This window comes from Monodelphis domestica, chromosome 1 (assembly GCF_027887165.1).
Source record: "Monodelphis domestica isolate mMonDom1 chromosome 1, mMonDom1.pri, whole genome shotgun sequence".
NCBI classification, from domain to species: domain Eukaryota; kingdom Metazoa; phylum Chordata; class Mammalia; order Didelphimorphia; family Didelphidae; genus Monodelphis; species Monodelphis domestica.
Window position 1 is genome coordinate 54,760,184 of NC_077227.1, and position 16,236 is coordinate 54,776,419.

At 38.7% G+C, this 16,236-nt stretch overlaps 1 protein-coding gene across 14 annotated transcripts in view; it reads right to left on the reverse strand.

Annotated features, from left to right (window-relative positions):
- USP54 (ubiquitin specific peptidase 54) overlaps positions 1-16,236 on the reverse strand; it is a 169,419-nt gene that overhangs the window by 118,783 nt on the left and 34,400 nt on the right. For 2 of the 14 annotated variants that reach the window (XM_056819295.1, XM_016427045.2), the window contains exon 1: positions 1,602-2,619. The exons of 11 other annotated variants lie outside the window; for them this stretch is intronic. The gene's annotated coding sequence lies outside the window, so the exon portion shown is untranslated. Of the gene's footprint in view, positions 1-1,601; positions 2,620-16,236 lie in introns of those variants that run through there. One more of the 14 variants, XM_056819270.1, reaches the window with a different exon arrangement.

Genomic DNA, 16,236 nt, shown 5'->3' on the forward strand with positions numbered 1-16,236 from the left:
ATCTGGAACCCTCTCCTTCCTCATCTTTACCCCTCAAATTTCCCCAAATCTCAATTAAAGTCCTGCCTTCTGCAAGAATCCTTTCCTAGTACTTTTTTTTTTTAAACCCTTACCTTCCATCTTGGAATCAACACTGTGTATTGGTTCCAAGGCAAAAGAGTGGTAAGGGCCAGGCAATGGGGGATTAAGTGACTTGCCCAGGGTCACACAGTTGAGAAGTGTCTGAGGCCAGATTTGAACCTAGAATCTCCCATCTCTAGGCCTGGTTCTCAATCCACTGAGCCACCCAGCTGCCCCCCCCCAAGTTCTTCTTAACCATAACACCTTCCCTCACAGAATACCTCCACTTAAATCTATATATATTTTGTTTGTACATAATGTCTGCATATTATCAGGCTGTTTTTTGTCTTTCTTTGTATTCCCAGGGCTTAGCATGGTATTGGGAACCCAGCAGTACTTAATAAATGCTTCTCGATATTGCCTTAGTTTCCTCATTTGTAAAATGAAAACAATAAAAGCACCTATCACACAGGGTTAGTGTGAAGATCAAATGAGGAAAAACACAGGTATTTTGCAGACTATAAAGTGTTTTTCAAACCTTTATGGTATCTGTGTGATAAAAATAAAAATAGTTAGCATTTATATAACTCTTTAAGGATGGCAGAACACTTCACAAATCTAAGTCATTTTGACTTCTCTGGGCCTCTATTTTCACATCTATAAATGAAGGTCATACAGTTTTGAATTCATGATCCTAATTAATTGGTTTAATGTAAAATCAATTCCCCACTCCAGTAATTATTAGCAATGTGACAATGGGTAAGTCATTTACCCTCTGGGTTTCTCTGTAAAATGATAACCTGAACCATACCACCACATAAGGCTACTGTGAAGAAAGCCTTCTATAAACTATAAAGCATTATAGAAATGTGAATGATTATAACAGACTTCCCCAATGTTACGGAATTACTTTAAACATTAAGAATAAATATGAGAACTTAGTTCTCCTTCTTTCCACCCCAGTACTCTGCTAATATATTGGGTTCCCTTACTGGAAAAAAAATTTTTTTAGTCTCAACCCAGAACTCTTCAGAAACATGTTGCCTCTTAAAACCAACCTACTGCAGAATAAACCTGACAACATACCCAATAAAATTTGGCCCTTCTTTCCTAATATGTCACACTTCAAATGTCACACTTATTCAGGGAAATTTATTTAAATCTAAAAAAAACAAGGAGACCTCAAGAGGCCCTAGAATCTAGGACAATGGACTTTGGTGATAAATTAGTTTTACCAGTATGCCTCCAAATAAGTTCCAGAGTCTTTCATAAAAAGCTTGTAAGATTCTTGCTTCCTGGAGCAGTGAGGACAGTAACACCAACCCAAGAAGTTAATTAGCCAGCCCATGGAAAGTAACCTCCCAAGGGACACCCAAGCTACAGCAATTTTATATGCAGGTTCTCCCTTGACCAATCAAGTGCCTGACTACAATTCTTAACTTGGAAAACAGCTGAGTGTGCATGTGTGCCACCTTCCCCTGGAAATTTGAAGCCACATGTTTCAAAAGATCACAATAATTGCTCTTTTTTTTGCTACTCACAAAGTGCCTGAAGCTTCAACCATTTCCGGCTTCTCCCAGCTGGAGAATCTGCAATTAGGAAAACATTCACTAGGGCAGGTCTACTTAAGAAGGATGAGCTCATCTCTTCAGACACACACCTGATCTTCAGGAAGTTGCCCCTCCTCCAGTAAGCAGGTCATGGTAGCTTTAAAGGGATATACACAACCTGTGCTACTCCTTGGCAAGGTGCAGAAGCCACCCTTCTTGGCACAAAGATACTTCAGAATCACCTTAGCTACTTCACAGGGTAGCTGCTGCTCTTGGGTGTGCTAGGATGGCTTGTTGGAGAAAATCATTTGTAACTAAAGAATGTGGGCCACCCTTCCCTTGTGTATCTATATCTTCAGTGCCTAGCACTTATTAGGTTCTTAAGAAATGCTTGCTGAATGATTTCTTTCCTCAGATAAAAATCTGATTCTGAAAGAAACATTCTTAATGTCCAAATTTACAGCTAACATTAATGAATTGAAAAATACTTGCCTATATCTTACTTACCTTGTCAACACATAAGAATGTCAGCAGTCTTATCATGAAATTTTGCCAGACAGCTGAGTTAATGACAGAATCATAAACTAGAAGGTACCTCAGAGATCTAATCCAAGTGTCAAAAAAGCAGCCTGCAACATTTCTGAGGGCAGCCCAAGTCAGATTAAAATATAATTGGAAAAAAATTAACAAAAATAAGAATGCAATAATACAGATAATGTTAATATGCAGAATCTTCATGTGCAATTAAAAGACTTGCCCAGGTCCTAAGAGTTAATAGTTAATAGTGTCAGTTTGAACCTAAATACTTTGGCCTCAAAGTCAACATTATGTACACTGCTTTAAACTAGAATATATGCTTCAATTCCACTTTTCTAAGGGAAATTTTTTACTCTGATAAAGCACATTATACTGAGTCAAAAGTTAAATACTTAAGTTTTATTTCATTTCAGATAACTGTAAATGAAATATTAAGTATCTTCCACCAGAAAATTTTTTCTGATGTGAAATTGAGATTTACTCCACCTTACTTATTTTAATAATAATAATAATAATATACTAAATAAATATTAATATTTATATAAATTTTAATTTAATTCAATATTACTTATTATTAAATTATGGCAGTATATTATTAAATTATTGTTTATTATAATTATAAATTATTATTAATCATAATTTAAAAGAAAAACATTATTTAAATTAAATTAAAAATAAAAATAATTATAAATTATTAAATTATTATTTAAATATTATTTAAAACATAATAATACATTATTAAATTATAAAATTAATTTAATAATATTTAAATAAGAATTAATAATAATAATAATAAAATTTTAGCCACCAGGAAGGTATACACCCCCACTTAAGGATTAAGTGTGGAGGAGGAATGTCTATGACCCACACGTGCTAGAAGTTGACAAATCAGAAACAATTGACTGCCCCCCTGGGCAGTCAAAATCTAAGTTTAAGCCACCTTTGGTACATGTAAGACACAGGAAGTGATGCAAAGAACTGCCTTTATATTTTGCAGTCACTTCCTGTGAGGAGGTCTTCACCTTGGAACTTGACAGTGGAGGAGCTTGGGCTTGAGATCTCAGACTACTTCCCCTAGGACTGCCACATGGTGAGTGAAAAGGCTGACTCCTTTTCCTTGGCTTTTCTGGAGGCACCAGCCTCAGGAGAGGCCCATTGTCTTGGGACACCCTTTCACTTAGCTTTCTGGAGTCACTAGCCTCTGAAGAGACCCCTCATCTTGGAGGAGGCCTCAAGGCTGGAAGCTATGTTAAATTTAGTCTTCTTCCAACCCCCCCTACCCCCCTTGGCAGGAGCCTCTGAATTCCTGCCTGGCCAGAGCAGCTATCTTTCTTCCTTCTCTGTCTCATTTCCTTAATTTCTTCCCTCTGTTGTAAATAAAGTACCATAAAAGCCATTCTGACTTGAGTAATTCATTGGGATTTAGTAATTAAATCCTTGGCGACCAACCCAAAATATATTCAGTCCAACCATAAATTTTACCCCTTACAATATGAATGCTGGCTTTATGAGTCTCCCCAAAAAGTATTTAGAAGACTTCTCCTTTCAAAAAACACTAACATTTATAAACTAATGTCTACCCTGAAAATGCAAATGAGTCAGAAAATGCATCAAAACCAGTCTAACCAAATCAACATAAGATTTCTAGTAGAATTCACTTTAAATTCAAGTTCTCAGAGTCCTTTTTCTCCTCCCTTCCTCAAAAGTATAAGCAACTTGATGCTTACTGGCGTTATAAGGAAAGTGTGGAAGTTTGCAGAGAGAAGTGGCATGAGACCAGCATGAAGATTCTGGAACTTTGAAGGAGGGTTAGGCTGGGACCAAGGCTCCTAGCTGGCTTTGTCAACAGATATAATTGTTGAGTTTCAGGGGATGGTAATTTAGGCCAGTAACCTGGTTTGGGAAGGCTACCCAAGCCCAGGGCAGGCAGAGCCAGACCCTGAACTAATAAACACAGACCACTATATTAACAGAGACAGTTTGTTGTATTTAATAAATAAGGGAAGGTGAAAAGGGGATTTGGGATAATCTAAACTAAGGTCAATCTACTTAAACCCACTCTTTGGAGAGATTTCTTCTGAGTGAACTTCCTACTCTAATTCTCCCTAACTCCCTAAATCTCCAGTCCCTGATCTTAATTAAACGCTTCAACTAAACCCTCCTTTTTTGGATTTAAGGAAGGGGTCTGTGTAAGGCTTTGCTAAGGCCAGGGAAGGTCTTAGATCCAAAAAGGATCCAGACTCAATCTCACAATCACTGAAGATCAATCAGGTCACCAGAAACTGCCTCAATGAAATATAGTAAGCAAAACAGCAATCAGGAAAGGACAGGATTAGCCACCAAGGAAATGTCAAAGTTCCAAAATCTTCCTACTGGTCTCATGACACTTATCTCTGCAAACTTCCACACTTTCCTTATAACACTGGGAAACACTGGTCAAGAAACAAATTGGTCACTCTCGCCTGACCATTTCTATATTATGAAAGTCAGCAGGTTTCTGAAGGCAGAACAAAAAACACATGATATTAATTGGGGCTTTTAATAAGACAACTCAGTCACAACAGTGTAGGCCTCAAATAAGGAGTATAGTGGTTTAGTAATCTACTCTACCATAGAAAGAAACTAGTTTATTAGGCCTTATAAACCGTTTACAAGTAAAGCACAAAAGATGGACAAAATTGATTGTGCAATCAAATCATAATTCAAACCTCTGACCTCAGAATTCAGTTTTCACAAATATTTTTATTGGTAATTTATGAATAATTCTAGTATACTTACTTTGGTCCAGCAAAGTCACATTATGGATTTCACTGTTCTTTTTATAAGACTGAAGAAATAATGCATTTTTTTCAAACTAAAACTTCTTTTATTTTCTAGTCAGGTCATTTTTTCCCTTTAAGCCAACAAAATATTCTGCATCTATTTTTAACATTAAATAAAATCACTATATCTTTTAGAATGGGTTTTAGAATTGCATGCATTTTTTAGAACTTAAGTTTGGCCTATTACTGCAATTCTAATACATGATTCTCTAAGACCTATGGCTCAGGCTCTTTTGCCTTGCACTCACAGATAATAAACCCATTTGAGACTCAGTAGTAGAAAAGGTGAATATTTCAACAGGGGCAAGGAATAATCTGTGTTATATTGTCATAGAATTTTAGACCTGGAAGGAACTATAAAGTCATCTTTGTAAAGATCAAACCAAGACTCAAGGAGGTTAAAACATTCCACATGAAATTACCCAGAAAGGTGGTGGGCAGGACTAAGCTGGAACTTACTACAAATGAGCTCAGGTCTCAGACTGTTTGGTGGACACAAAAGTAAAACTCTTTACTGTTCATTGAGTTCATTAAAGATTACTCACCTTTAATTCCTCAAATACTTGCCTGATCAGACTACCAAAAAAAGAAACCCCCAGCATCCTGAAAGATTATGTGCAGCTCAGCTAAAACAAGCTCCGAAACTTTGCTTTTCCTTCAGAGTGGCAAATAGCTTCTCCCAGGTATAGCTTGGTGGTTGTTGTGGTTTTTTAATTTATTATTTATTTCTATACTTCTTTTCCTTTTAAATTTTGAGCTCTAAGTTCTCTCCCTCTCTTTTACCCTTCCCCCACCTATAGAGAAGGAAAGCAAAGGTACATCAATTACATGTGAGAAATTTTTTTTTCATTTTTTATCATCACACAAATCACAAGTCCCTACAGGTCATTGTTGTAAAAGCAAACTTATACATAAGCAAAACCCCAAAATAAAACCATAAATACACTGATGTGAAAGATGATTCCAACAGTTCCTTCTCTAGAGGTGGATAACATTCCCCATCATAAGTCTTTCAGGATTATCCCAGATAAATGCATTGCTGAGAGTAGCCAAGTTTTCAAATAATCATCCTCCAATATGGCTGTTACTATGTACAGTGTTCTCCCAGTTCTGCTTATTTTGTTCTGCATCAGTTCCCACAGATGCTTCCAGCTTTTTCTGAAATCATCTTGCTTATTATTTCTTATAGCACGATAGTATTTCATTACCAACACATACTATAGTTTGTTCAGCCATTCCCCAACTGATGGACATCCTCTCAATTTCTCATTCTTTGCCACTATAAAAAGAGCAGCTATAAATATTTTTTGTAAATGTAGGTCCTTTCCCCTTTATTATCTTTTTGGGATACAGATCCAGTGGTGGTATTACCAGATCAAAGGGTAGGCACAGTTTTACAGTCCTTTGGGTATAGTTCCCAATTGTCCTCCAGAATGGTTGGATCAGTTTTATGTGATAAATTATGCAAAGCATATTTTCTTGTTGGCCATATCACAAAAAAAATTTTTAAGCGAGAAAAATATACTTTAATTTGCCCTTAGAATTCATTAGTTTTCTCTCTCTGGAGATGGATACCATGTTTTTTATCATGAGTCCTTTGGAACTGTCTTGGATCATTGTATTGTTCAGAGTAGTCAAATGTTTCACAGTTGATCATTTCAACATTGCTGTATAACTTGATATCTTGAGTCAATTAAAATGGGGGGAAATGAAAAGAATAACTGATTCTTCTCTACCCTGGAGGTACTCAAGTTGGAATGGTTTTCCAGAATATATGAACAATAAGAGGCAGCTACAGATGGTAAAGTGGATAGAGTGCCAGGCCTGGAGTCAGGAGGGACTGGCTTCAAACCTAGCCTCAGATACTTCCTAGCTGTATGACCCAGGGCAAGTCACTTAACCCCATTTGCCCAGGCCTTGCCTTTCTGTCTTAGAATTATTATTAAGACAGATAGTAAAGGTTTTAAACAATACAAATGAAATGTCCAAAGGACTTTAAAAGAATGCATGCCCAATACTACTATTGGGTTTATATCCCAAAGAGATAAAAAACAAAACAAAACTGGGCAAGGCCCTGTTTGTATAAAAATATTTATAGCTACATTCTTTGTGGTAGTAAAAAATTGGAAAATGAGGGGATGTCCCCTGATTGGGGAATGGCAGAACAAATTGTGGTATATGATAGTGATGAACTGAAAAGACTTACATGAACTGGAGTGCAGTGAAATAATCAGAACCCTGAGACCATTGTACACAGAAAGTGAAACATTGTGGAACAATCAAATGTAATCAACTTTGCTACTAAAAGCAATGCAATGATCCAGGACAATTCTGAGGGCCTTATGAGAAAATGCTATCCATGTCTAAAGAAAGAACTGTGGGAATAGAAATCCAGAAGAAAGTATGTGATTTATCACTTGTTTATATGGGTATAGGGCAGCTCTCCAGCCACTGACCCCCACCTGACACTCAGCTCTCACTTGTGGCTCCCAGTAGCTGGTAGCATGCGGCAGCGGCCACACCCTGGGCAATGGCTTTGACAGGCCGGTTAAACCTTGTGAGGGTAGCCATCGGGTCGTCTTTGACCCCTGGTGAACTAAGGCTTTGCTCACCCAGCATGTGAAGACTGCTTCGGCCAAACAGCCCGAAGAAACCAATAAGAAGGTTCAACGGCTGAGATGGCGACGCAGCAAGGCACTGTGGAGGGCTTAGGGCATGTTGGAGCACAAAAGACAACAGGGCCATCCAATGCAGCTGAGGAAGTCTCCAGGTGTAACGACTTTTCGTGCCACTGGACCCAGGCTTCCAACGCTGAGAAAGTGGGACTGTCTCTGTGCATCGACTTTTCCACTTAAATCTCTTTCACACACAAGTGTCTTTGTGCACACTCATCTATCTTGGACTTCAAAGTCACATGAGGGTACACCATAGATGAAAACGCACAAAGACAATCGTCATTCTCGGTTACTGAGAGACTACTACTATATATGGGTATGTGATTTAGGGTTTTGGCTTTAAAGGATTGCTTTTTTACAAAAATGAATAATATGGAAATGGGTTTGAGTGCATATATATATATATGTATGTATAACCCAGTGGAATTGCTTGTTAACTCTGGGAGGGGAGAGAGATAAGTGGAGGGAGAAAACATGAAACTTTTCTGAACAATGAAAAGTACTTAAACCCATACTTTTCTTAAGCTAAGTACCTATAAAGGTCAAGCAACTTGTGAATTTACAAGGAACAAAGAACTGGAAAACTTACTCAGAGCTTTCCTGGTGTGAATTACTCAAAAATCCACACCTTCTTAGGTGTGGACTAAGAATGGGCGGTCCTTTAGAAACATCTACAGTGATTGGTAGATGTAAGGACTTAGGGGAGGTGACAGAGGAAATTTTGCCCTTAAAAATAAGAGCTCTGAGAAGAGCAAAATCTCTCGATTTCTTATTCTCATTCTGGAGGATCTCATTCTGAAGGCGAGCTCCTTGAGGAGCTCCTCTGAGGGGCTCTGTCCCTCTGGTGTAGGAGCTCTGGAGGCTCTTGAGAGAGGCCCTTTGAAACAATCTCTGAAGGAAGCTGGCCTGGTGTTACTAGAATCCTTGTTTAGTCAGACCTTGTGGTGAGTGTTAAAAAACTGACTGATTTCTCTCTTAAGGCTCAGGTCTAGGCCATATTGGCTTGAGGCCCTTCATACTTATTCCTTTCTTTCTCTCTCTCTCTCTTTCTTTGATTACTCATTGTATTGTTAATTAAAATCTCTATAAAACCCAATTGACTTGGGTATTTGAATAATTGGGAATATTTCCCTGGCGACCACCTTATATTTGATTTTAAAACCCAAGACACTGTAGTGAAAAATATTTCTGCGGTCAAATTTACTCACCCTCTCTTATATCTATCACAATTTATATCTTCCACTATTTTAATCACTACAGTTTAAGACCTCAACCATTTTAAATCTCACAACATCTATGACAGCATTTAAGAATAACAAGCAGTTAAGGAGGCTAGTTATTTTGTTTGGCTTAGGTTTGAAGTTCTAAACAATATTTTCTTTACTGTCATTGCACCAAAGTCTGAAGAGCTCAGCATCATGTCAAGTTCCAACGGCTATTCTGACTCATCTATCCTACCAGGCCCAGATTAAATCTAACTTCTGGTTTTTGTGGCTGTGCAAGAGACTTAGATTTAATTTCCCAACTTGCTTCCTAGAAGTACCAGGTGCCAAGTACTGTAGGTCTATATCATTAATTTTGTACCTAGGATGGGGCTAATACTAATATCTACCTTAAATACAGCATGAAGCTCTGAAGGAAGAAAAAATGGATAGTTATATCAAAACATAATATTCAAAATCATCCTGTTTGGGTCTCAAGTTCACGATTTTAACTTCTAATCGAAATCATTCTAAATTTGTTTCCAGCTTCTGCCCTCAACTAGTCTGTTCAACTAGTTCCTGGGGATCCAATATAAACTCTTCTTTTTGGTATTTAAAGCCCTTCACAATCTAAACCCAAATTACCTTTCCAGGTCTACCATATATGATTCCCCTTTTTATAATCTACAAACCAGTTAAACTGGCTTTTGTGCTATCCCTCACATGAGATATTCCACTTTGTCTCTACACCTTTGCATTAGCTAGCTATTAAGATAGAAAAGATGATAAAGCACTTTAATTGGGGACTGGCCAACAAGAGCCTACTCTCATGAGTATGTACAAAACATGGGAATCTTGTGAGCCAGCTTCTAGACAAATGTCATGACCTGGAATGGATGGGCCTGTTTCAGAGTATGCAAAGGTATTCCATAATTGGTATTTGTCCACTTACTGTATGGTAAAGAAAAAGCCTCTGACCGGATACTCAGTCAGAACTGATTGTACATACTAATACTAAAGATTTCTTGGTAGTGATTAAGAGAAGACAGGCTGTAAGCCTTTGGGTGATTAGAATCCTTTGGCCTTCATCTTCCCACTTAGACCATGGCTCAGCTTTTGCTTTTATTTATGTTGTATCTATTCTTTCCTATTCTTAATCAAAGGGGTATTAGAAAGGGCTCAGTGGATTGAGAACTAAGCCTAGAGACAGGAGTTTCTGGGTTCAAATCTGACCTCAATCACTTCCTAGCTGTGTGTCACCCAGAAAGTCACTTAACCCCTGCTACCCCTTAACACTCTCTTTCCTTGGAACCAATACATAGTACTGATTCTAGGAAAGAGAGGGAGAGAGGGAGAGGGAGAGGGAGAGGAAAAGAAAAGAAACTTGGTGTGGCAAGTGCTTGTAGCAGTCACTTTGAGTACACTCTTCCCAGGAATCAACATGGTATATAGGACAGTGTCCCCTGATATGGGGGGATAGTTTATACTTCTGTTTAGTATATATCCCTTTTGTAAAATTTAATTAATATTGATTAAATGATACTAAGGAGCTAATAGATGATTTGAGATACTAAATGTAAATGGCAACTGATGTTAGGGAGATCCACCAAAGATTAAGTTTGAGTCAATAGCATTATGGAGAATAATCTAAATCCTTCAAGGGTATTTCTCAAAACTGAAAGAAAGATGCAGCCCTAGCTTTGGGGATCCAACAGTACAAAACAATACAGTAAAAGAGAAAATGGTAGTTGGGATAAAGACCCCACCTCCCACTCAGAGCTAAAGTGACTAAATATTTATTTAGCACTTACTATTAACCAGATACTCTGCATAAGTGCCTTGAACACAAATACAAACAAACAAAATACTCAAGAGACTTATATTTTAATGAGGGAAGATAGTACATAAAGGGAATAGGAAAGGTGGAGTGGGAGTATCTCATCACAGAGAAAAGGTCAGAATGACCAGAATAATGGCTAGACCAAGTGACCAAGGTTACCAAAGGAATCAAGATACTCAGGAAGGGACCTCAAAGAGTCTGGAGGTGAATTTTAAGCCTTTTCAGATGTAGCAGTCCACACCTAGCTATGGACAAGGGAAACAGAATGTAAAGATTGGCTTAGAAGAGAGCATGCTCAGTCTTGCGCATGGCTAGTAAAGCCTCTAACCCTTGATCCCAGCTTCCCCCAGGTTAGGCAGGAAATCAGGTTTCTTCGTGTTCACCTGGTTAAGTCAAACCACACCTATACCTTGTCATAATTTACAAGTGACCAATGATAATACACTTGCACTCATCCCTATGTATTGTGCACATTTGCATCTCAAAGGAAATAAATAGGAGCTCCATAGAAGGCCAGCTCTCTTTGTGCATCACCTCTCACCTATGTCTGTCTTTCCTGGAGCTTGGCCTCCAGCCAAGCTCCATCTTTAACTTCCTCCCTCTCTATCTCTCACCCTTCCTGAAAGACCTTTCCTCCTCAATCTTTTATCCTCTAGGGGTTAGTGCTTAGAGTACCAGCTCTAAGGAACCCGTGATTTCTTTCTTGATCTCCTCTCCTCAAGGCGGACTGATCCGTGCCTGCAGCCCAGGCTGCAAGGGATCATGGCTTTTCCTATCAGCTAATCTCCTATATCCACACATTGTTTACTTAGGACTACTTAGTGGTATCATGTCCTCCAGATAACTGAGTGGTGGGGGGCTTTTACTGTGGAGCTCCATTGTCAAATATTACGTGTGTTTCTGCTTGCTTCTTGTCCATCTCCTCGACTGTAGTCCTTCCCCAAGGGCAGCTTTCTATCTTTCCTATTTGTGGGGAGGCTGTGGGCCAGCCTTCCGGCTTTATCAGACTCCACTGCCTTATTGATAATAACTATTTCAGTCTGTTCCCCTCCCTGTAGTGAAGAAGTCTATGTAAGGCAATATTAAATACAGATCTATGCCCCAAAGACAAGATGAATAGAAATATTTTCCAGTGAACTACTCCAACAGCTATCAAAATTGGAGAAAAGAACTCTTAGATCCATTGCTCACATGTAAAGTGGGTACTCTCCACTGACACTGGGCAACTATCCTGTCACAAAATATTGTATTTGCTGCTTGCTTGTTTGTTTTTATATTTAATTTTAAGTTTACAAATTAATCTAACTTAAGATGTTCTGTTTTACTATGTTACCCTCAATTAGTAGGTTTTAGTTATTAGCTTTATGTTACTACTAAACAACAAGCTTTTACCTGGTGAAAAAAATTATCATGGATCATGGCCAAGTTAGAAAAGTAATAGAACTCGCTTTTGAGAGAGAAATCCTTTTGTTATGCTTCTGTTTGGCTGACCCATTGTCAAATGGGATGTGCAATATAAATCTGATTTTACTATTATTTTTCCTCTATGTTTCCAACAGGAAATTTGATATTTTCTTCTTACTTTTTTTCTTTTTACTTGAGCATATGAAATCAGTATTAATGTTTTTGATTTTGAAGGATAAGTTTACATTTTTTATTAGCCCCAATAACAATGCATAACTAAAAGCTTTAGACTATGGAAACCTGCCATTGATTGTTAAGTATTATGGGACTTTAATATTTGTGTCTGATTTCAGAAGAAGCGATTACTAAGGAGCCGCCACAAGTTCAAAGAAGCACAACGTCAAGGAGACCAACAATCCCTGTAGGGCTGATGAGGATCTATGCCAAGACAGAGGACTTGTTTTGAGGTTCGGGGAAGCAGCTGTTTGGCAAATCTAGAGGTTGGACTTCCCTTTGCTGGGTTTCTTCAAGTACCTTTGTTTGGCTTTCATTTTGGCTCCTCTCCCCCTGAGATTGAAGGTAAAATCAGACCAGGGAATCATACTTCCCTTTTACCTCAGACTTTTGTCCCCCTCTTTCTTTTATAATATGGCAATTTTCCATAGTCTTGGCTGCTAGTGGGTAAGCACAATATTGCTACAATTATCCTTGTCAACATGGAATCTAAAAACCCCAAACTTATAGCCTAGTAAGATCTGATGAACCCTAGTTTATTTAGCTTAAGGGTGAAGGCTCCTGGTTTGACCTTGTCACCTGGGAAAGTCCTACTTCACTGCCTCTCAGACTAACAATAGACTTTAAGTTGTTGAGTATCACTTTTGTCCCAAAGGGTTCTCCCATTAGGCCAAAGTCCTTTACCAAGGTGTCCCAGCCCCTGGCCCTTTTGTGTCCATTGTAAAGTATCAAGCCCTCACTGTTATTCCTGTCTGGAACTCCTCATTTTCCTTTATTACCATTGTAAAGTCAATCAACTGTCCCTCTCATCCTTATCCACCATGTTTTACCTAGAAAGGTATTTAAGCTCCCCAACTTTAATGACTCCTCGGAGTTGTCATTAGCACAGTGGCACTCCCAGAGATAATATCCCCAGAGGCCAGAGTATTTACCCTGTAAAAGTTGTGGCGCCAGGTTCTGAGTAAAGAATCAAATACTGGACTTTACCCTATCCCAATAAAAGACTTGGTTTTTCTGACTATTTGATAGTTCTGATAGTCCAAGTTAATGTCCTGCATGCTTGGTAGGACATAAACCACTTTAATTGGGCCTTTCTGGTGATTCAAGGACCTATTATGGTTCTATTTTTATTTGTAATTTTATACACCTAGGATTTTTATATACATATATTATCCAGATTTTTTTTTTCTCTCTTCTATTTGGATTTTAGGTTTTCCTTTGAGAATTGATTCATAAACTTCATAGCTCAGCCATATACCATGGGGTGATTCTAGTGTTGGCCAACACCTTCCTAAGGGGGATTATATAATTATCCTAAAATCCAAGGTTTAAGATCTTTTAAAGCAATTTTAGGAAAAGAAAATCATCAATAATACCCTGAAGCAAGAAAAGTGGATCTTCATGGAGGTAGCTGGGTAGCTCAGTGGATTGAGAGCCAAGCCTAGTGACATGAGCTCCTAGGTTCAAATCTGGTCTCAGACACTTCCCAGCTGTATGACCTTGGGCAAGTCACTTAACCCTCATTGCCTATCCCTTACCACTCTTCTGCCTTGTAATAAATACAAAGTATTGATTCCAAGATGGAAGGTAAGGGTTTAAAAAAAAAGAAAAGTGGATCTTCTGAAGGAGTCATAAGGATGCCTACAAAAATCACATAGTACATCAAGAGTTCCAGAATGAACTTTGGGATATAGTGAACTGAACTGATGGGGGTTGATTCCATCATTATTTTGAATGTAAATTCTTAAGCATTAGGGGAATCCCCCCAAATTGGCTTTTTGTCAATGTGTTGTGTATAAAAGGCTAGTGGCACTGGTCCACTGAGTACATGGAGAAAGCTGGTAAAAGACCTATGAAGACTGGAGAGGTAAGAAGGAGCCAAGGCATAGAGGAAAGTGGTCTTTAAAAGGGAGACAAAGGATTTTATATCAGTAGTATTATGTACAAGGGAATGATTGGAAACAAAGAAGATTTGAATTTGGAAGAAATGCTTCAGAAGAGGAGTAGATGGAACCCCATAAGACCTGGGGAGATGGGATGGTCACCCAGACTTTGTATAGTATCAAGGAAGTATTAACTATAACTAGTAACTGATTTCAGGAAGAACACATGGGAATAGGAGTTCAAACAAATAACATTAGAAAGAATAACTCCCAGGGTTAACCCTAAATCCCTGAGGGGGAAGTTTTCTCAGCACCCAACCTGTCAATGAGAATGAGGTTTGAAAACAAGTCCATGGTCTACACATATATGTTGAATATGCCTATATATCTGCCTGTCCCCTCTGATAGAATGTTAACTCCACAAGGAAAAGGGCTATTTTTGTTAACTTTATTCTCCACACCTGGTACACAGCCATAAGTTGAACAAATAACTGCTGATAGATTGTTCCTGCATTAGAAGTCCCCATCCAGACCCTGTTCCTTCCATTTACATATCCTAGATCAGTGATGGGGAACCTTTTAAAGGAGTGCCAGGCCTTGCCCCAACCCCACCCACCAGACCAAGTGCTATGCCCTTCCCCAGAGATCTATGCCATGCCTCACCCTTAACCCACACAGGGAAGGGAGAAAGTGCTCCCACTGGGCTGTTAGCTGGAAGGGTGGGTGCAGTGAGGAATGTTCTCACCAAGTGTAGAGATGGGGAGGGGAATGGCCCAGGCTCTCTGCTCCCCTCCAGTTGTGCTGCCTATGAGCTACCCACCTTACCCACTGTGTGCTCCCATTGACTGCCCAGGCAGAGGGGCAGTGAAAAATGCTGTCAGGTACAGTGGAGAGGGGAGCAGCTTCACTGGAGTCCCTTTGCCTTTCTGGTAACAAACTGAGGTTGGGGATGGCAGCTACATGCCCATAGAGAGTGCTCTGCATGCAATCTTTGGCACCCATCATTGTCCTAGATAGTGTTTTGTTCTTCCCTCACTTTATTCCTACCTTAGGGTTTCTAGTCTTCTTACACCTTCCTCTCCTCTTAACTACTCAAGATCTAATGACACTGGCCTCCTTGCTCTTTTTCCTAGAAGATTTTCCTCCTGACTCTGGATTATCTTATAATAAAAAGTTTTGTCTTTGAGGATTCTTTAAAGGGTCTAAGGAATACTCAGACATCTCTAGATCACTCTTTGAGAACTGAAGGTTTGGACTAAAAATTTTTTTAAGTTTTATAATCACAAGAGTGCTACTCTGATGCCTTATCAGGACAGAGTTGACCCTGAATTCTTAAAGTTTTTACCAATGAACATCACTCTAACAGGTCATATTAAACTGGAAAAAGTTTTGAATATAGTTCTGGTAAACAAAAGAATCTGCTAACCAAGGACCAGCTAGCTAACTGTAGAGAACAGTTTGTCATTGGCAGGTTAGCCACTATGAGGAATTCTTTTGCCATGAAAACTCATGAAATAATGAAATAGTGAAAAGTACAAACTGGCCTTCAATACTGGTCTACCCTCTTCCACTTTGGTTCTACACCCTTTAGAAGAAGGCAGAAAGTGCTAAGAATCTTGTTAACTTTAAGACATCTATAAAGACTGTCTGCTAATACTTTTAACATATCACAAGTTGTGATGCCAGACCTGAGCTCCATAACAATGACATCTTTCCTATGAATGAAACCAAGAGATAGAAAATGTACCTAAATGGAAGGATCACTTCCATTTTCTCCTAAGAAATAGAAAACTCTAAAGAGGCTGGCAAAGTTGGTCCCTTTATATGCCCAAAGGCAACCAGAAACATCACTTAAAGGGATATCTGGATATCTTGCCTTGCAGGTTTCAGAGAAATATAAGGACAAAAAAAACAAAAGGAAAAAAAAGCATCACCACAAAGAGCACAATTATAGCTTACATGAGAGAAAAAAGTAGAGAAATCCTGTCAGAACTCTTAACCAAGTCTTTACATGTATTGATACAGAGGG